General features: G+C 37.9%; 1 protein-coding gene across 8 annotated transcripts in view; it reads right to left on the reverse strand.

Moving 5' to 3' along the window:
* The window catches only part of Rasal2 (RAS protein activator like 2), a 293935-nt gene that overhangs the window by 69989 nt on the left and 200483 nt on the right, over window positions 1–23463 (reverse strand).

A 23463-nucleotide genomic window follows, 5' to 3' on the forward strand; every position in this document is an offset into this window, starting at 1 on the left:
ATCCATAGACAAAAGGAGTAAAGTCTTGGATTTTGCCTCCTTTGTTAAGGCAGTTTATGTTACATGAAAATTATTTGTTACAGATTTAACGTGACTGCTTTCATCTGTTGGCTGAGTATACTGAAAAAAATGTAGAGATTTTCAAGAGGTTCTGTTACCAGGATTAATTTTAGAAAACTTTGTAAAATGAATCATTTACTCTTAAGGCAGACACTGTCTCTGGGTATTTATTTTTAAATTGGAAATTGAAAACCATTTCTTTTCGGGGAATACAACTTAAAATTAAACTGTCTCTTGGAATATGTGATGCTAACAAAATATTATTAAGTTATGTTTTAAATATTAGACATGGTCATTTATGGTAGCAGTCCTGACTATTAAAATTATTAACTTAACAAATTTTTCTAACCCCAAATTTTGTTTTACTTAAGACAAATTTTTGCTCATTTCATAATTGCTGATATTGTTAATATTTAATATAAATATACAAAGTTCATCATATTTAAAAGCAAGGAATATGACTTAGACACGTTCTGTCTATTCTTGGATGCTGACCTGAACTGACTTCATTTACAAAGCTTCCAGGTGCTTATGCTGGTGTAGACAAACAGCTAATAACAGTTACCTTATGCTTCTACAGCATTCTAGTACATGGGCCAGTTGTAAAATTTCATTTAACTCATGCTAATTTTGAGATAACAATTTTCCTCATGTAACTTTGTCTTTTAATGCTTCCCATAAAGTTGTACAGTTATTACCTCCTGGCTTAAACTGTGGGTTGTGGCCAACTGTTAAGCTTTATCATGGCCCCTTGGACTGACACTCTTCTGAGGGAGTCTAACTACTGCTCCCTCTGCTGCCCTTTTGTCAGCCAAGAAGCAGTTACAGAAAAGACATGTACCTGTACATCCTCTCCCACTGAGGCCAGACAAGGCAGTCCTCTGCTACATATGTGCTGGGGACCACAGACCAGCCCATGTGTGCTCTTTGGTTGGCAGCTTAGTCTCTGGGAGCTCCCAGGGGTCTCTGTCTTTTAAATGTTTTACTTATTGAATTTCACCCAACACCCCCCAAAAATGTTCCATGTAAGCTCTCCCAACAGGTCTCCAACAGCTCAATTTGTCCCTGCTATATCTACAAAAGGCCTTTGAGATGCTACAGAGAAACTCTGGCTACAAGGGATCCTCATCCCTTTACATTAATCCTCAATTTTTACCATTCCCTTATGTGGATTGTCTTGTCTGTAGCTCCCTTCTAATTTGCTAGCTGATTTTGGTGCAACAGCCTGGCAATCAACGTCACTCTGAATCAACGCTATGTTCACATTCTCTCCCTGGGCTGCTCTGTCTCTCTTGCTTCCTTCTCTCTCCTTTCTCTCTCCTAATCTTTTCCAGAAAATCTCTCAGTTGCATTCTACAATCAAGCCATCTGCTTTTAGCCCTCTAATAATTGTGTTCTAAGTTTCTTTATGGAAAGGCAACCTACAGAATGACAGTGATCTGATCCACTGCAGCTGATCAAGTTAAAACTATCCGGGTGCTACAAGACTGCAGAACCCCTCTTCAGTGAACCCAGAACCACATCGTGTAACAAAGACCCTTCTCAGCAGGAAGTAGCTAGAACTGCCCTCGACCACGTACTCTTATATACTCATAGGGAACGAGTTCCCCGCTGAAACACTGCAGTTTCCCTTTCCCTGCAGGCTCTATAAGTCATTTCTGCCCATTTTGTGCCCCCTAAGAGACCACATTCCATCCTCCTTTATAGGCATTTTGGCCATCTACACAGTGGGTGACAAAGATACCCCTCACCAGGAATAAACATGGTCTTGCCTAAGGTCAGATCAAGCCTCTCTTTTTGCCTTTTTTCATACTATAGCTGCTTTTAAATAACATATTAACCTGAAAATATGGTAGATCATCTCCTATACTTGATACTTGGTGGTACACAGGAAGTAGAAATGATGGGACCCTTCTCTTTCTTACATGGCTGTCTCAACATCACTCCATTATGGCTTGGAGTAAAAGTATATTTGAGGATTATACCATCGTGATTCAGCATCCCTTATCTCTCTTTGGTGCCCCCAGTATATCTAATACTAATATGAACTGAATATGAATCCAGGGTAAAAGCCTTTTGAATAGGAACATGGATCCAACCAAGCTTTTCTCCCAGAAACTATCAAACCAGAATAAAGAAAGACATCTAGAAATAAGGTTTTGAAAGCTCAGAGATTTGTTCCTGTTTTGTTTAGAGATGTGTCCATTGGTGTTCACACTGATACTCTGTATGCTGTACGTTCTCACTAAATATTTGTCAACTTGATTTACTGAAAGCTTTGTGCATAGCATACTGGGCTAGAGTAGATGTTTTTCCAATATTTTTAATCTATAAAACCATTTAATCTATGAAGCAACCCATGGAATAGTCAATAACTTGCTTCAGTTTAAAGAGCTAGTAGATGCTGAGTTAAGATTTAAACCCAGCATGCTACAAATATTTAAAATGTTTCACTTTTTAGTATTTTATTAGATATCTATTACTTGTCATATACCTGAATTATATGACATACCAGTGAATAAAGTAAAAATTTAAAATATCGCTTTCATTAAACTTATGAACCAGTAGAAAGAGATAAAGAATAAATAAGAACATAGTAAGTAAAAGGCAAGTACTATAGTAAATTAGAGCCATGCATAGGGCTTTGGTGATATTAAGTGGTTAGGGAAGGCCCAATAGGGAGGACCACTTCTGACTAAGACTTAGGAAGGCAAAACTGCCTGTATTAGAGGGAAAAGCACTCCAGCCAGCAGAGGTCAATTAAGGAAGGGATTCAAGTAGAAACCTGTCTACTATGTTCAAGGAAGAGGCAGGAAGTCAGTGTGGTGGGTGGAGGGAATAGTGGGAAGAAAGCAGAACCCACAGAGGAGTAAAGTGTTGCTGCTCCCTGAAGAGGCAGGGGGATGGGGTAATGGTGTGTGGATCCTGTAGAGCCCTACAAAAATCTCTAGAGTCTTTTGCTCTAGGAAAGGAAGCCATGCCTAATCAATAATGATGGGTGAATTTTTCTGACAAAAATATCCTTCCTCATGAAAAACAGATAGGCATAGTGACTTACTATGTCTGGAGCAAAAATGTGCAACTGATCGTCAACTTCTCTTATTAACAGCAGACTATCTCCTACAGAGAAGATAGGGGACACTCTTAAGGTCACACAGTTGCTAACAGGCAGATTTTCAGATCAAGTAGCCTGACTTTCAAACTTCTGTTGTTTACCTACCATGTGATGCTAATTCTCCATATTCTAATTCTTTTTTCGACTTCCTAAACACTGTAATGCATTTTTCACATATGTACTGTACTATCATATATATTAAAATTGTATGTAACAAAGCATACAATATGGAAGAGAGGAGAAAATAAGCAGCAACAAGTCGCAGTGTTAATTTGACTTAGAATCTGTTATGCAGTTCCTATCTGTACAAGCTACTGAAGAAAACACTGCTAAAACTACTGTTACATGTACCTAATATCCTGGAATTGCTGAGTATTTAAACAAAACAAAACAACTTTTATATATAAAATTTAAAGACAGATGAATACCAACATAAAAAAATAAAGAGTATAAAAGTCGTTTCTGTATGTTTACAACAAAGATTCAACAGTGAAAATGTTAATAAAGAAGGGCTATACACATCAAGTCTCTTCCTGATACTAACCTTAACTGATATTCTAATTAAACACTCAAAAACAAAGAAAACAACACAGAAATTCCAACCATACTCAATTTAGGTAGAATTACAGCAAGAATTATAGTACATAATTTTAAAATATAGTACAAAGCCAGTTGAAGAAGCCCAAGGTAACCAACGGATAGCTCTAAAATGACTTACTTTAATTAATTGGTGATCACTGTTTTCCTTCAAATAAAGGCTGAAAAACAGCAACTGCTGACATAATAAAACCCAATGCCAGCTTTCTCTGGAGCTTGGTAGATGAAAGAAAGCTGGTAACAAAAGTTGTCTACCATTTATAAATGAGAGTAACCCCGGAAGACTGAACTTGGCTATCTGGCGGTGATTGGTGGTGGAAATAAAACTGCTGCTATGCAACGGCTCTCCAAAGCCTCAGTGGAGGGAGCAGGAGGCGCTGACAAGTGGGTGTCCTGGCACTGCTGCTGCTCCCTTAAGACAGGGAGAAGTGGAGACAGAAACATGTTATCACCTTTCACTGGAAAACGGGTATCAACAAACCTCTGCTCAAAACCAAACGATTAGGAAAATGTAATAGCATTTCCTTAACATGTGGATGACTCACTCTCCTTGTCTACTAGGAGAGGCTCAGGTGAGAGCTTTTATTCTTGCTTCTCAAGTTGCAGAGGAATTAGTAAATGATTTTTGTTTATTTTATGTATTTTATCAATTGTAATTTGTTTAATTAGGAAGGCTAAATTGTATCTACATTATTCTCTTTCATTCTCTCTTAGTTATATTAGGAACTTGTTAGATATTTAATAAATGTTGATTAAAAAAACTAGTAAGAGAAAGGGGAAAGAACAACTGAAAGTCCTAAACCTTCCTTCCAGCCATCACAGTTTTACCTTTATAATGAAAGCCCAGACCGCATAGGAAACTTAAGGTACTGTTAAAAAACACTTGCAAAGTGTTTTATCGTTAACAAATAGTTTCAATTAAGCTGGTTAGTGGTGGCACATGCCTTTAATCCAAGCACTCAGGAGGTAGAGACAGAACAGATCTGAGTTTGAGGCCAGCCTGGTTTACAGACTCCCAGGACAGCCCCAGCTATCTAGAGAAATCCTGTCTGGAAAAACAGAACAAAAATAGTAATAAAAACTATCACAAAACTGATATTAGAGTCATTGTATCAAATCAATTACTAGGGGATTGAGCCCACAGTGAGGCATTCACTGTGTGAATACTGGCTCATTCATTGTCCCCTAAAGCCAGACAAGGTAAATATTAACACAGTTTCAATCATGGTATCACCCTCCCCCAATTTAGGCATCAGAGAGAGAGAGAGAGAGAGAGGAAAAAAAGTCTATCAAATATCAAACTAAAATTGTTTTCCTACGCCTATAGCTGACTAATCAGAATCTCAGAGCCTTGGGGAGAATTAGCTATAATTTTTTTTTTGTTTGTTTGTTTGAATTTTGCTGTGTTTGGGATCAAACCCAGGGCCTTGTGCATTTTAGGCTAGAGTGCTACCACTGATCTGTACTCTGAGACAAGAGATCTACATTTTACATAAGATTCACTGATTATTATTTTATGAGCAAAGTAAATATTAAATTTTAAAATATAAAGCTCAGAAATCAATAAGCACATAACTATTAATCAGATGGAACCAATATTAACAGGTTGATATTATTTATACACTAAGATATAAAAACAGGTTCGGCAGGTAAAGGTGTCTATTACCAAATCTGAGACCTGAGTTGTGTCTATGAGACCCACATGGCGGTGGTGATGAATAGACTTCTGCAGGTTGTCTTCTGAACACATATGCACACAAAATAAGTTTTTAATTAAAAATTATATTTAAATTAAAAATATGTGATGCTATAACTTTTATATGAAATATACTGATATGTTACAATTTTACAGAGGCACAAATGGGAAGGTATGTAATATACTTTTATCACTAATGATATTCTAAACTGTAGAGATTCATTTTTATTTGACAGAACACATTGCTATTAGACTTCTTTTGATTATTTTTCTATCAAATTACCTCAAGCTTTATGTACTATATTTTAAAATATATCCTTTATGCATTCTATGTTAAAATATCTTTTCTTTTAAAATAAGTTTCTTAAAGTATAATTGATAAAGATGTACTCTTTCTCGATGTGGCTAGCTTGATGATCAATATACATTAACTAAGAAATGATGTCCATCAGCGACAATCTCTTTCTTGCTCCTCTGCATCAGGCCTATTCGTCTCAACCTCTGCTCCTGAGGCCACCAGTCTGATTGGTGCCAATAGCTTTATCTATTTTTTTTTTGCAATGTCATATAACCAGGATCATACAGTAAGCAGTCCTGTACTTAGCATGTTTCTGAAATCTACCCACATTATTACATATATCAAATTTGTATCTTTTTATTTCACTGTATTATGGTGCCCAGATTTATTTAGCCATCTACCAATTGGCCAGTGTGTTAAAGCTGTTGCCATTTGTGGCTGTTAAGAATGAAGCTTCCTCAGTTACTGCGGCATCTTCTGCCAGTCGCCATGGCTGCCTACAAGCTGGTGCTGATACGGCGTGGCGAGAGCGCCTGGAACCTGGAGAACCGCTTCAGCGGCTGGTACGATGCCAACCTGAGCCCAGCGGGCCACGAAGAGGCGAAGAATTATGAAAATAATATAGGTACCATACAAATCTAGCTACAAATTGAAATTTCACCAGTTTAATTACTATTACTGTCTGTAATATATTGATACAAATGTATAATTATAAAGACTAGTAAACTTTATTAGTACACTGTAGCTATCTTCATGCACACCAGAAGATGGCATCAGATCCTATTACAGTTGATTGTGAACCACCATGTGGTTGCTGGAAATTGAACTCAGGACCTCTGGAAGAGCAGTTGGTGTTCTTATCCACTGAGCCATCTCACCAGCCACTAGGAAACTTTAACACTGAAGACACATTAACCTAATTTATAAATTGGAATTTGACCAGCTTTCCAACTGCATTAATTTTCTACTTAACATTGCCGCGGAGATGGTGTTGGCTTCAACAATACAAGCTCGTACATTTTTGTCAGAGCTGTCTTGGCTGAAATCAAGGTGTCTGAAAGCCTTAAGGGAGAATCACGTCCTTGTTTTTTCTACCTTATAAGGACATCCATATTCTTTATTTTATAGTTTGTTCCTCCATCTTCTTAAAGCAGCAATGCTAATAACCCTGTGAGAGGTTCCTAGTGTTTTCTGCCTGCACATGTGTATGTTGCATGGATGCGCTTGTGTGGTGAGGTATGTATGCCTTTGCTAGCGCAGTGGCCAGAGAAGAGAAATGTGTTAGGTGTTTTCCTCTATCACTCGTCCACACCTTATTTCTTTGAAGGTGGTCTCTTCCTTAACCTGGAGCTGACAGTTGTTTGGCTAGGCTGACAATCTGTTCCCCTCCTCAGCGCTGGAATTACAGGCATACTCTGAATTCCCAGCTTTTGTGTGAGTTCTGGGATGCTTAGGTAGCAACCACTGAGCCAGCTTTATAGCACCACTATAGTATGTATTACTGAGATCAAATGCCCTGAACTCTCTGAGTGTATTTGGCTAAGAGTAAAGCACTGTTAAATACTGCCAGGATAGTTCTTTATGGTAAACATCTTTCATGATTACTTTAATGTTTCCTGTGAATATACAACGCTGCTCATGAATGGCAGCTTTCCCTTTTGCCTAGTTGCCTTGACCAGGGAGCTGTCAATCTGTAAGTTCCTTTCTGGCAGCTAGCTATATTGCCATTAGAGCAACCCAGTTGCTTTGAACATTTCCATGAAATGTGGCTATACTATGGCTATAAAGGGAACTGCATTCTCAGCTGTTGGCTGAGACCACACTTTCTACTTCAGATGACCTGATGATAATGGTTGTTCTGATGATAATGGTTCTAGCCCACAATAGAGCTAGAAAACGTTGCTTCAGACATAACAAACCCCTGTGACCGTCCAGATAAGCTACAGTACAGAGAGCATGCTCCTGGTCCATGCTCCTGGAGAGCCATGCTCCTGGTCCATGCTCCTGGAAAGCCATGCTCCTGGTCCATGCTCCTGGCCCTCTGAATCCCTTCACGTTAAAAGTATTGTAGAAATCAGGAGAGCCATGCTCCTGGCTCATGCTCCTGGTCCATGCTCCTGGTCCATGCTCCTGGAGAGCCATGCTCCTGGCTCTCTGAACCCCTTCACGTTAAAAGTATTGTAGAAATCAGGATTACAAGACCCATACCTAAACACAATAAAAGCAATATAGAGCAAGCCAAAAACCAATATCAAATTAAATAGAGAGATACTTGAAGCAATCCCATTAAAATCAGGAACAAGACAAGGCTGCCCACTCTCCCCATATCCATTCAATATAGTACTCGAAGTTCTAGTGAGAGCGATAAGACAAAAGGAAATAAAGAGGACACAAATTGTCAAAGAAGCAGTCAAGGTATTTGCAGATGATAATATATATAAGCGACCTCAAAAAATTGACCAGAGAACTCCTACAGCTGATAAACAAATTATAGCAAAGTGGCTGGATATAAAATTAACTCAAACTAATTCATAGTCTTCCTTTATACAAATGACAAGCAGGCTTTGAAAGAAATTAGGGAAATGACAGACTTCATAATAATCATAAATAATATAAAATATCTTGGTGTAACTTTAACCAAACAAGCGAAATATTTGTATGACAAGAACTTCAAGTCTCTCAAGAAAGAAATCGAAGAAGACCTCAGAAAACAGAAAGATCTCCCATGCTCATGAACTGGTAGGATTAACAGTAAAAATGGCCATCCTACCAAAAGCAGTCTACAGACTCAATGCAATCGCCATCAAAACTGATAGTATAACAAGCAGTCTACATGTAGAAAAATGAAAATAGATCCAGATTTGTCACCTTGCACAAAGCTCAAGTCCAAGTGGATGAAGGATCTCAACATAAAACCTGATACACTGAAAAATAGAAGAAAAAGTAGGATAGAGCCTTGAACTCATTGGCACAGGGAGAAATTTCCTAAATAGAATGTCAATGACTCAGGTTCTAAGATCAAGAATTGATAAATGGGACCTCATGAAACTGAAAAGGTTCTGTAAGGCAAAAGACACATTCAATGGGACAAATTGGCAACCTACAGATCGGGAGAAAAAAATCTTCACTAACCCCAAATCTGGTGGAGGGCTAATATAAAAACTATATGAAGAGCTCAAGAAACTAACCTACCAAAAAACTGAACAACCCAATCAAAAAACGGGATACAGAGCCAAACAGAGAATTTACAAGAGGAATCTCAAATGGTCGAGAAGCACTTAAAAGTTCAAAGTCCTTAGAGATAAAGGAAATGCAAATCAAAACGGCCCTGATAGTCCGTCTTATACCAACCAGAACGGCTAGGATCAAAAACTCATGACAACACATGTTGGCAAGGATGTAGAGAAAAGAGACACTCCTCCATTGCTGTGGGATTGAAGCTAGTACAACCATTCTGGAAATCAATCTGGTTTCTCAGAAAATTGGAAATAGATCTACCTGAAGACCCAGCTATACCACTCTTGGGCACATACCCAAAAGATTCCCCACCATTCCACAGGGACATGTGCCACACTATGTTCATGACACCCTTATTTTTAATAGCCAGAAGCTGGAAACGACCCCGATGTTCCACAAAGGAAGAGTGGATGCAGGAAATGCGCTCATTTACACAATGGAACATTATTCAGTCATTAAGAACAAGGAAGGACATCATGAGTTTTGCAGGCAAATGGATGGAAGTAGAAAATATCATCCTGAGTGAGGCGATTTAGACTTAAAAAGTCATGCAAGGTATGTACTCACTATTAAGTGGATATTAGCCAAAAAGTACAGAATACCTAGGATATAGCCCACAGAACTCAAGAAGCTCAACAAGCAGAAGGGCCCAAATGAGGGTGCTACAATCCCACTTGGGAGGGAGAAGAAAATAATTACAGGAGGCAGAGAGAAGGAGAGACCTGGGAGGGAGAGGGGAGGTGGAGGGGAAAGGGGGAACATGATGGGGTTGGGGGTAGGGGGAGACAGCAGAGAAGCCCTGAGGGCCAGCAGAATGGAAATATGCAACCTTGAGGGGTGGGAGGTGGAGGAACTCTCTAAAAAGTACCAGAGATCTGGGAGGTAAAAGACTCTCAGGACTCAAAGGAAGAGACCTTAGATGAAATGCCCAACAGTGGGGACAGGGAACTTGTAGCGCTCACCTCCAGTAAAAAGACAGGGCATCAAGTGGAGGGATGAGGTTGCTATGATCAAAAATTCTGATGATGAATTATTCCTGTGTAAAAGAACTAGAGACAAAAATGGAGAAAAGACTGAGGAAAAGTTGGTCCAGTGGCCGGTCCAACTTGGGATCCATCTCAAGGGGAGGCTCCAAGGCCTGACACCATTACTGATGCTGTGGTGTGCTTATAGACAGGAGACTGTCTCTGAGGCCCAACAAGCAGCTGACTAGGACAGATGCAGATACTTATGTCCAACCACTGGACAGAAGCTGGTAACCCCTGTGATTGAATTAGGAAAAGTTGGGAACAAGCTGAGGAGGAGGGCGACCCCATAGGAAGACCAGCAGTCGCAACTAACCCAGACCCTTGAGATCTCTCAGATAATGAGACACCAACCAGGCAGCATCCAGGCGCTAGTCTGAGGCCCAGGACACGTATATAGCAGAGGACTGCCTGGTCTGGCCTCAGTGGGAGAAGAGGCACCTAATCCTTGAGAGACTTGAGTCCCCAGGGAGTGAAGAGACCTTGCAGGGGTGTGGTGGGGGTTGGAGGGAAGATATCCTCTTGGAGACAGGGAGAGGAAGAATGGAGTAAGGAGCTGCGGGAGGGGGGTCTGGGAGGAGGGCAATGGCTGGACTGAAAAAAAAAAGATTGTGAGATACAGAAATAAGGCGGTGTTTATGTGAGTCCAGTGAGTGGACATTGTATGAGACTTACTTCTGATTGGGAGATTTACAATCTGAGCATAGGCATCCCATTTTAGCTATGTAAGTATGGTATGCTTTAGTGCGTGTGCATGTGTGCATGCAGGAGGTAGTCTGGGAGGTTGCTCTCCTATAAACTACTAACTCCTCCCTTATGTTGTAATGACTAACCACAATAAAGGTTTCTTCTAGATGGTCGTTTACCTTCTTGTAGTTTTTGTAACTGGTAAAGCAGGTTCAGTTGGTTGCACAAAGAATAAATTAGAACGCAGGGTTTCTAGCCCCAAGAGTGATAGTGAGGAGGCTGAGGATCCCACAGAGTTACTGAGAGGTAAGGGTCCAGTTCAGCAAAACTTAGGGTTTTACCACTAACTGGAGGTGAGTGCTTGAAAGAGTACTGGGAATTCAGAACCCTGGTTTCTGAGATCTAGAACTGTAACAGTAGGAGGTGACTGAGTAGTTCTCTGAGTATCAAGGGCAGGCTGTATAAGGAACTAAGGAGGTGGTGGAAGTATTAAGACAAAGGGTGGAGAGACTGAAATTGTAAAGACACAAAAGGCAAAAGGTGGGAACCAAAACAAAATACAATTCCCATTGCTAGACGAGTTACTGAGCTATCCCAATGCTTAAAGAACCAAGAGTCCTCAAAATAATTGCTAAGGAGCTGTAACTCTAGCTCTTGAGAGTTGGGACCCTAAAGCTCCGGCAATAAACTCCTGCTTTGAGAATCTCAGGCAGTTAGGTCCTCTGCTTCAAAATCTTGGTTCCAAATAACTGTTTCTCTTTAGAGGAAGTTGATCTTGTGAGCTTCTACAAAGCTTCAACATCAATTCTAAGGGAGCTGCTCCTTGTTTAAGTGAATATAAGAACACTTAGCCAACTTTGTGGTAATGTATTTTGAGGGTGGGATACATTATTTTAGTTTCTCTCTATATAGTAGTTTATTTTTTCTAAGTATTTATGCTATTTCCAGTGTTTTAAAATTATAACCATTGCTGCAATGAATAACTTTGTGCATATATATTTTCATGTCAGTGGCTTATCTTTAAGGGTGGATTGCCAGATTCTGGATCAAAATGTATTTAGAGAATATTTTCTTAGTCACATTTCAGATGGGTTGTTCAGCTTGCCTTTCTATCAACAATTTGTGATGTTGTCTGTTTCCAAATCTTCACTAATAACAGTTATTGATTTGTTTCTACCAGCTTGAAGGGTGGATGGTATATCCAGGTTTCCATTCCTCTGAATGTGAATTTGAACAGTGTTTTGCACATTTAGAATACTTTTTAGGTTTTTCTTAATACTTCCCTTCCTTCCTTAAAGAATGACTTGCTCAAGATCTGGGAACCTGTATTTGGTTCTCAGCACCCATGTCTTATAGTTTTCAACTGCCTTTAATTGCAGCTTTAGCAGATCTAACATTCTCTTCTGGCCTCCATAGGCACCTCGGCTCATAAACACATACTTTGTCAAAGACTCAAGGACACACACACACACACACACACACACACACACACACACACACACACAGACACACACACAGACACACACAAACACACACACTTTTTTTTAAATGACTTGTTCATGTCTTTCGTCAAATCCCTTCATCTTTAAATATCTTGTGGTTTGATCATTTGTTTTTAGATTTTCAGTCGTTTTAAAATATGTTAATATTTCTGTTTACTGCTGTCTTTTTCTTTGTTGTAGCATTTTATACTATGTCATTAAAGGTATTTTTATAACTATTTGTTTCTATTATTATTTTTACTGTGGGCATGTCTGCTCCATGGCACACATTTAGTACTTTGAGGCACAGCTTTGTGCACTCCCTCTCTCCCTTGGCAGGGGTTCTGGGGCTCAGACTTAGGCCACTCCCTTTTAGTGGCAAGCTGAAGTATCTTGCCAGCTCCTAATAACATTTTTTTTTCCCTGTGGGTGGTTATATTAAGTGATACTTTTTAACTACTTCTGGATTTTTGGTATCCATGATGGAAAACTTGCCCTGTGCTGAGGTATAGAATGCTGTTAAGATGTTATTGTTATTGTTGTTTTCGGGAGTTACATGAGCTATTTCTATTACCTTCCTACATATGGGTCTCTAGTCACCTAGTGCCACTGTGGGGACGGATATACATATTTAATTTTTTTCCTAATTGTTCCATGGGTATCCCTATATCTCTTAGATCAATACCAACTTTTCTGTTTCTGAAAAATCATTCTTGATTTTTGTAATAGAACCAGATAGTAACTAGTCTGATTTATTAAGAGGAATCCAATTCATTAAACAATGCCAAGCCTGTTGTTTAAAGGAACTGTTTGGTATGTGGACTGTTAACCATGTAAACATGGCTTTCCTTATTGCTGACAGTGACTTGAGCTGATCTCAAGTTCTGAGTATGAATATTAAACAAGATAGCTTTAAGACCTGAAATAGTGAGAAATGGTAGGTCAAACTAAGAGAGAGAACACTGTCCTAAAGAGAGGTCTATTAGCCTATTAGTCCATTGGATAGTCTCCCAGAGGTTATCATGGAAGCCCCAAAAAGCATTAGCTAATACAATGTGAAACGCATTTTTCATTGTCAAGGGAGATGGGCTAGATGAGTTTAATTGAAAAATTCTGCCTCTTATTTCCAGGACTCTAAGAATAACAGGATCACAGATGGAAGGAGAGTGGAGACTATTAGTTATTTTAAAAAATAAAATTCCTACTGCCTTGTGTGAAATGAAATGTACTGAAAATCACTATTCTGGATAATAGTAAGCTATGGGTAACAGTCACTCTTCACTAATGTCGGCTGAGTTATCCTCTTTCTTTTTTGTTTTGTTTCTGTACAGAACAAATGAGAGAAAGAAGTAGAAATGGAAAAACATATTGCAGATTTTATTAGGCATAGTACTTCTAGAGAGTATTTACTAGTTGTATTGTTTCTAATGTTACAAATATGTACTATGAGTTAACGTACTAAAATATTAACACATTGATTCCCAGTCTCATTTTTATTTTCAAACCTCCACATACCTTAATATTCTGATATATTATAGTATTATAAGAAATATATAACAGTGTCTGTTCCTCACAGCTCCACTGATAAAGCTGTTGCCTTTCTTGGCCTTTTGTAGTAAGCACTCTTACCCAGTCTGATCCTAATAACATTTTTTGTAAACTTGGATTTATTAGGTTTTTTAAAAACTAAAAAATGTGTCCTGTGCTAAGGGTAAAAGAATGCAACCGTTTTCCTTTAGCAGATACCTAGCCTGCTTCTATCACCTCCCTCTATTTAGGTCTCTAGTCTACTTGGAGATCACTCTTTTGTGAGGTATGAGATTCATTGTTTTATTCAGCAACAAGGTGGATAGTGTTTCCAGGTTTCATCTCTCTCAATATGATTGTGTTCAATACATTCATTCAGGATATAGATGTGTACACACACACACACACACACACACACACACACACACACTTAAGCACCATTTGTTTAGGCAATGAAAAGATGGCTGAGGCAGGAGAACTACCACAAGTTTGAGGCTTGCTGAGGCTACATAGTGAATTCTAGGCTAGTGTGGGCTACAATGTGATTCTGTCTCAACAAACAAACAAAACAAATAATAAAAGATTTGAGATGAGGGCAATCAACTTGTTCTTGGTCAAACAGGTTAATAAGATCATATAGTAAAAAACTACAGTTCTTTCTTTCCTCTCTTCAGTCTTTCTTTTCTTCCTTTCCTCCCCTATCCCCTATCCTTTTCCCACAAGGTATCTCTATATAGTCCTGTAGCTGCCCTAGAACTCACTGAGATCCACCTACCTCTGACTTTGGAGTGCTAGGATTAAAGGTTTGTCATCACACCCAGCATACAGTTCTTTACTAAAGAACTCATTTATTTGAGTGTATGAGTGTTGGTGTGTACACCACAGTACACATGTGGAAATCAGAGAACAGCTTATGAGAGTTGGTTCTCTCCTTCCACTATGTGGGTTCCAATAATCAAAGTGAGGTCTCTAGGGTTGGTAACAAGTGCCTCCATCTACTGAGCTGTGTTGTTGGCCAAAATAGAGTTAGCACTCTTTTGCTTAGTCTAGAAACAAATCCTTAAATGCCAAAAATGTGTAATCCATGAATTGATAGCCTGACGGGCAGGATGATGCAAGCCTCTTAGATCATATGTTGAGAAGAGTTCAGATTTTTCTCCCAACTACAACCATCTGATCTGAGAAAGGTACTTCTGAGTAAAAGTGATCTCGCTGACTGCATAAAATGTAGGGAAGTAGGACAGATCATCAGACCTTGCTCTTCAGTTCTGTTGGTTACTATTGTCTTTTCCTTGTTTGATTTTTAGAGTGAAAGGCACCACATACCTACACAGTCAACTAATATCGTGAATGAAGGGCAAACATAGGAAAAATACTCTTCACAAGTCATCCCTTCCTTTCTTATGTTCAATGTGCTTCCACAGAGGAACATGTTTTTTCTATTTACTATATTCCATCCTTTCTAATTGTTTCATTTAGCAGACCACTGAAGAATCGTGAAAAAACAAAAAGCTCACAAAGCTGAATGACTCAAAACCACCAGACAATGACCAGGCTGCTACGCACGCACTTACATGCTGTAACAGTGCACTCACACTCTGCATGGAGTGGAGGATAATGCACACCTCCCACAGGTTTAAGTGAGCTATCAGAAGCATAGGATAAGGGACAGTCTGATGCTGCTGTTACAAGTTGAAGAAGAACTCTGGGGCTTCAAGAAAAGTGCCTAAACTCTGTTGATTCTATAAAAAGAATAAAATATACTTGAGTATTTATTTTAGTGTTTACTTAATAAAATAGTCAGATGTATGACGTAGGAACATTTAATAACCACAATTTAAAGATGACGACTCAAACATTCATCATTTCTGTACTCCGAAGTAATCTGGGCAGGCCAACTAAACTGTGTAAGGTTTGGTCACCTACTACTTGAGCTACTTGAAAACTTTCTCATTTGAAGACAGAGCGAGTCAAGTAATAAGAATTTCAAGACTATATTTCAAGATCGTAGGGTTGAGGGTGTGGCTCAGTTGGTAGAGTGCTTATCACAAAAGCCTGAGGTCCTGGATTTGATTCCTAACATCTATAAAAAAAAAAAAGCCAGGCTTGGCTGCAGGTGTCCCTAACCCCTGTATTAGAGAGGTATAGACAGGAGGATCCCTGGGTCTTGTGGCCAGCATCCCTGGCTGAATCAGCAAGTTCCAAGTTCAGTGACAGATCATTTTTCAGAAGATAAGGTGTGGGCTGGTGAGAAGGCTCAGTGGGTGAAGGTGCTTGCTGCCAAGTCTGAGATGTGAAAAGAACAATCAAGTTTAAATTTTCTAAAGAAAGCACTCTGGCAGCAGTGTGAAGGCTAGAGAGCATGCGGAGGACCTGGGGGTAGAGGTGAGTGAGTTAACAAAGCACTACATAGGACTGGCAGCACAACTAGTGTGTCTCAGTCTAAATGCAGGCAACCATTCAAAGTGTAGGAAAAGAATGCCACTGTACAAAACACGATTTGATGCCTGGGCTGACGAGGAGAGAAGTGATTTCAAAAAGTTGTTTTCTGACCCCTGCCCTCCCCTCTCTCTAAAAATGTAATAAAAAAAAATAAAGATGGCTTAATAGTTAAAGCACTTGCAAAAGAACTGGAGTTCAGATCTCTAGAACTCACATAAATGCTGGGTGGACATGATACCTGTCCCCTAATTTTAGCCTCAGAAGATGGTAGACAAGGCACTTCCTACGTCTAGGTTGCTAGCAGGACTTGCTCTATCAGCCAACTCTGGGTTAACTGGAAGACCTCACTTCAAAGAATAAAGTGGACCAGTGGTCTAGAAAGATTCTCAGTATCATCCTGAGCTTTTACATGCATGGTCACACACATGTGGTCCAGCACACACAAGTCTTATATAGATGGTACACACATGAAAAAGACAGAAAAAAAAATAAACTGAGATGGAAGCTGCTGAGAAATATATCTGACATCCTCCGACCTTTGCATATAAATACACATATGTGCACATGTGCCATTCCCCTATGTTCACATACAAGAACACAGTACATATATACAAAAAGGGGGCGGGGATTTCACTCTTCTAACCACAAAGCATTCAGCTCCATGCATAGGACTTTCTGAGTGCAGTGCTTAGACATTGCACTGGTTTCCTCTCCATAGAGCTGGCTCACACCAGTCCACGGAAGGAGTAATAACACTGGTAACTGAAGGCAGTGAATGGCAGGCGGGTTGAGAAGAGGAGATTGATGGGTTTGAAAAGATGCAGACAAGATTTGATGACTCATTTTATAAGAAATGAATCATTCTTCAGATGTGCAAAGTTGATAATAGATAAAACTTTTGAGCCTGTGTAACTATGTACTGTGTACATGCAGGAGCCGCTGAGGCCAGAAGACAGCACTGGTTCCCAGGGAACTGGAGTTTCAGGTGGTTGTGAGCTGCTGTGTTGATGCTATGAACTGAACTTGAGCAGTAAGGACTCTTAACTATTAAGCATCCCTGCTTTATTTTCTTATAAAATATTATGTTTCCTATTCCCATATCCTGAAATAAAAACTATATGATATTACTTCCCCTGTAGAAGGCAAAATTATGATAGTTTGGAAAAATGCAATGATTCAAAGCATCATTAATGCCTGATTAAGAACTTTGTAGACAATAAACAGCTAATATATAACAATGTACTTCCATATATCTTCTTTGCCTTTTCCCTCAATATATTTTATTTAATCCAGTATATCAGAAATACTATTGCTTCAATTTATAACCACATTAAAAAGTATTAATAAGACTTTATATCTTTTATGGTGTCTTACAGGCCCATATTTTAATTTTTATAACAACTTTATTAGTATGTAATTTATATGCTATAAAATTACTCTTTTAAAAGTGTACAAGTTAATGGCTTTTGTGTATTCAAAAAGTTGAGCTGGGTACAGTAGTAGCTCATGACTGTAATAATCCTAGCACTTGGGATAAGGCGGGGGAGGGGGTGGGGAGAGGGAGGGGAAGGGAGAGAGAGGAGAAAGAACATTATATAATCATCACCACAGTCTAATTCTAGAATTCTTTAGCTACTAAGATTCTGGACTTTTCATATACACAGCCATAAAACATATGGATTTCTGTTTTTGACTTCTCTAGCTTTTGTGGGGAGTAGGCACTGCCAATATGGTATCTCACACCTTTGTTTAATTTCTTCTTAAGGGTAATAATGTCCTATTTATATGAACTGGCCACACTTTTAATATCTGTTCCCTAGCTGATAATTGCACTGTGGCTACTTTGTAGCTACTATAAATAATGATAATATGAACATTTTTGTCCTTTTGTAAAGGTATGTTTTTCCATTTTCTTTACATCCCTAGAAGTAGAATTGTTAGGTCAACTGGAAAAAGTTCCTCAACTTTTATCTTTTGAGGAACTATTAAACTATTTGTTAAAAAATGGACACAAGTTACATTCCCATCAGCAATATATGAAGAGTTTCAGTTTCTCCACATCTTTAATAATACTATTGTCTCCCTGTTTTGATCATGGCTATCTTACACGTAGCAATGCATCATTTAAATGTGAACTTAAGAGTTGATATAGAGCATCTTTTCAAGTATATAAGCACCACTGTTTACCTTCTTTGGGTCTTTTTAGGAGGGTTTTAAAAATTTTTTAAATTTAAACTAAGGTATCCTTTAAGCTAAAATTAGTAGATGATTAATACAAACTATACAAATTGTTAGAACAATTCAGAAGAGCAGAGGCATTGGATATAGAATTAAAGAGTTCAATGCTAGAAGTCACCTCAGGAGTATTCTTTAGCAGCGGTGCTTGAACCTTGAAATGTTTTAGAGAAAGGGGCAAAAACCACCCTTTGCGCAGTTTACTTTAGCAAAATCATGACACTGGTGACATTTTCTTTCTACATCATTAATTTCTGAATTCCTATATAGGAGGGAAGCATTTGATGTCTGCTTTACATATTAGGTATGCTTAATGACTAACCAATTCTTAAGTTAGTTTAAAACACTTGTGTTTAATTATAAAGGAAATTATATTGTGCCTCTCTCCCCCATTGAAGGCAAGGAGAAATAGCTTTTCTTGGGACAAGAAGGGCAGTTATCTAAAGAATTGCTATATATAGGTGACTGCCTTATCCTCTTTATTATGCCTTTTCTCCAGGGTGGGATAAACAAGACTCCTTAGTACTGAGGCTGCTGTACGTTAATTTCTAAGGATTACCATAGATTGATGAGTATTTCTTTCACATCATTCTTTCATTCTTTCAAGTTAGACTCTTAACAATGTCTGCCAAATCTGTTCCTATCTCTTGGTATCTATAAATCTCTATTCTTAGATTCTATTCTTCAAAGAGTTGTAACTAACCTTATGTTTTTTCCTGTACTCCAAGATACAAAATTTCAAACTTTTAAGGCTATTATTAAATTGTATCCTGATTTTAAACTGACTTAAAGATATAGTTGGATTTCTAATGTTGTATCACACATTTTCTAGTATCTCTGTTTAGTACATAACCATTACCTTTGGTAATGACATTTTTATTTATGCCTTTATTTGTATTCATGCAATAGGAGCACAAATACATTCTTTATTAAAAGAGGAGTCATTGCAGAGCGATTCTATGACAGACTTCAACTCTGAATGATGGGATAGTGAAAAGGAGGAAATGAGATGGATACAGTCTCTAAGTTCTAGGAGAAATGGCTGTAATTATCTTTCTAGAACATAGAAGCAAGGAAGATATAAAAATTAAAATAGTTTTTCAGCTTGGATGCAGTAACTCCAATGTCATTATTTCACTTCTAAGAGGAGACTCTTACACTGGCCAGTGTGTCACAGTAGAGTTTGTAAATTGAGACTGGCGGTCTAGCCAACCATGGCAAACACACAGATAATCAATTACTGCAGAGCAGTTTACAGGTGAGCAGCAGCAGGTCACAGGCCAGCACTGCTCACTCGTTTCTTATGTCAGACTTGAAGATACAAAAGAAAGCACTGATACTTACAGATAAGACTGGCACAAGTGAGTTCATATTTTACAAATCCCGAAGGCAAACAATTCTCAATTTCAGGGTACATTTGGGAATATTAAAAAACAAAACAATAACACAATAAGACCTCCCCTGCTTCCAAAAAAAAAAAAAAAAGACAAAACCCCAAAACACAGATAATTAGGCTCATCTTTAAGCATCAGTATATTTTATGAAAGGTAAATTTTATGGCTAGTTAGACTTAAAAACCACTGGTTTGGACAATGAACACTTTCTAGTCTTGTCTGTTTAATTTTGAAAGTACTTAATACAGAGTGTGTGTGTGTGTTTGTGTGTATATATATATATATACATATATATACATATATATGACATCAGATATAACAGAAACCAATACCAGCTGGTCTTGACAGGAAGATACTTAAGAAAGGGGGTACTGACTTTTAAATAAATGTTTCAGAAACATTTTAAAAATTTTATTATTTTATTTTATGTGTATGAGTGTTTTTGTCTGCATAGATGTTTGTGCAACACACATGTGTATAGGCCAGAAGAAGGTATCAAATCCCCTGGAAGTAAAGGTACAATGGTTAGCTGCGAGCACCACTGAGGGTGCTGGGAACTGGGCGTGAGTCCTCTGGAAGACCAGCTGGTATTCCAGCTAGGCCATCTCTCCAGCCCCAATATCTTGTTACTCATGACTTTAATATAGTCTTCATTTTATTTCCCAGAATTTAAAAAAAACTATACAAAAGATTAATCATTTGACAATCTCTTAGATTTATGCATTTGTCTGACTGGGAGTGGTCACGTGTTACAGTATCAAGAAAATAAGGAAGGTTATACAGGAATATCTGGCTGTTGCCTTAGTTCAACTAGGCTTTCTGGGCATCTTAAAATAATTTTTAGTGTCTGAATTCTTTCAGAGCTAAGCCCAAAGCCAAAACAAATGGAGCAGCTGTGACTGTATTGTGTCATAGACAAGGCCAATCAGATCATTGTGCTATGGAAATGAGGACACCAAGCTGAACACCTGGCCCGGAAAACAAGCAGCTCTCTCTTAGTCAATGCCAAATGGATGGTACCATCTGAGTAGAAGTCAGACAGAAATCCCAAATATCAATAGTCACTTTATAAATAGAATATAAAGAAGCCTGCTCCAAAACCTCAGAAACCGTGTAGGAAACAACTATAGACAACAGAGGACACAATAGTTTTCCTTTCTGAATTAAATGTAGAGAGAGAACTTATTTTACTCAGTTGTTCTCAGTTCTCCATAAAGTCACTTAAATGTCATGAGCAATGTATAAAATGTACAAAGAAAGTTTTATACAGAGGAAAGCACAAATATACCAAGGCAAACACCCTAGCAAAATGTAAAAGGAAAAAGCAAACAAAAATGTTCTTTTTAAGAGGCAAAAGCTATTGAAATGATTGCAATTGTTTGAAGAATCTAGGAAAAAACTCAGCAAGTACCAAAAACAGCATGAGCTTGTACATATGCATGGTATCTAAGTCTCAAAGAAATATCTCAGGAAAGAAATTAATAAATAAAAATTCTAACTAGTTTCAATTTCCAGATGTAAATATACACTGAATATACTCTAGACACAATTCCTATCTGCTAATTAAACGTTTCTCTTTATTGAGGGAAGACCTTCTGTCTTGCACAGGCACACTCATTTCAAACGGTCTCTTATGAAATGTTCATTATCACAGTTGCACAACGCTGTGAGTTATACTGAGAGAGTAGGTCTGAGATACGCTCATTCTGTCTGCATCCTCATATAAATCCTGTGTATTTATCCACTCAACAACTATCTGATTGATGTTTGTTATGTACGATATACTGCACAGAGCAACTGGGGTGGTTAAAAACACGGTCAGAATGGATAGGCATTCTTAAATGAGGAACAAAGGCACAAACAAAGTAAAAGTAAGGAAAATGAGAAATGAAAATGATCAAAATACATTAGATACATGTATGAAATTGTCACACAATAAATAAAAATATTAGTTATCTAGCATGAAATGGACCTTTCTGGGCAGTAAGTTTTATAAAGATCCTCTAACTTTAAGATTTAAAGTATCCTCAAATGATATACCCAGTTACACTTTAAAAAATGAAACAAATAGACTTTATCAGTGCCCTGTTATCAGTGCTGACTTCTGTGTATATTGTACTACTCTGAGGTCTGATGGCGTGCTCCTGTTACTAAACCATGTAAGATGCTTGTCTTTTCTTTTAGGGAGTTGATGAAAAATTGGGTTCTGTTCTGATAGCTAATTCTAGAACACTGACATGTGTGCATGGAAATTCTGGACATTCTAGAAGTACATGACTTTGATACTGATTTTGCTGGTCAGGAACCTTTTCTTTCCCTCATTACTCTATGATTATCAAATGAATACATGGTAGTGCCTAGTCTTAAGTACTTCCCTTTTGTTGCTTCAAAAACTTCTACTTAACAATAGTCTTATTAAGATAACTCTAACATTAGTTACCAATTTATTATTTAAATGGGTAAAAGCTGAAGTTCTTAATTAAAATTTACAAAGCCTGAATATAAATCTTCACGCATAATTTATAATGTAGAGAGGGATACTCTCATTTGGGTACTTTAAGAAATATGCAAGAAGTCACCATTTGGTTCCAGCTAGACAAGTGTGAAAATCTTGAGTTGGAACTCAATACAGTCAAGTTTATCACTGAACTCTGTCCATGAGTTGTTTTAAATATTGTTAACTGTTATATAATATACCCAGTTATCCCTGAAAAAAAAAAGCAAAAAAAAATCTCATCTTTTAAATGAATAAATAATTAATGGGAAAAAATCTCATACTTTTTCTTAATTTAGGATCACCGTTGTCTCTGAACTGCTATACAATACAATACACATTGACATATCATCATATACTTCAGAGTTTACTGTCTTAGTGGGGTTTCTATTGCTGTGATAAAGCACCATGACCAAAAGCAACCTGGGGAGGAAAGAGTGTATTTCAGCTTACAGTTCCACATCATACTCCAATCACAGAGGGAGATGAGGATAGGAATCTGCAGGCAGGAGCTCATGGAGAGGCCATGGAGGCATGCTGCTTACTGGTTGTTCAGCCTGCTTTTACCCCAGGACCACCAGCTGGGGCACGACACCACCAATAATAGGTTGGGCCCCCAAAATCAACAACTAATCAAGACTATATTCCACCAACTTGCTTATGAAGACATTTTCTCACAATATTCCCCTCCTAGATATGTCAAGTTGACAAAAACCAATCAAGCACAACTACTAATACATGTTAAGCTATACTGGTTACTTCTTTTAAAAAAAAAGAGGTGAAAGGATGATTTTTAATTATAAATATCAAAACATATGTAGCTGTGCCTATAGAATTAGGAGATTTAGTAAGAGAGGAAATTGGATGCTCTTAAAAAGCTTCCAGATTCTGGTTACAATATTAATCTAGCACTCACAGTCTATACAAATCTGTAAAGTTTTGAAAGGTTCTTACAGAAATGGATATCCAAACCCTGCCCATATTTAATGTAGAAGAGGTAATTATATTGCTTTCAGAGTTCACAGAAATAAAATATGTTAACAAACATTCATCAAACATCTGAAAAAAAAGTTTTACTTAAAAAAAACCATCTCAACTTAAAAGTATTAAAATAAGAACATACCAGTTTGGCCTTATTAAGAGGGAAAAAGCCTACCCAACCCCAAATAAAAAAG

This window comes from Rattus norvegicus, chromosome 13 (genome assembly GCF_021556685.1).
Source record: "Rattus norvegicus strain SHRSP/BbbUtx chromosome 13, alternate assembly SHRSP_T2T, whole genome shotgun sequence".
NCBI lineage: Eukaryota > Metazoa > Chordata > Mammalia > Rodentia > Muridae > Rattus > Rattus norvegicus.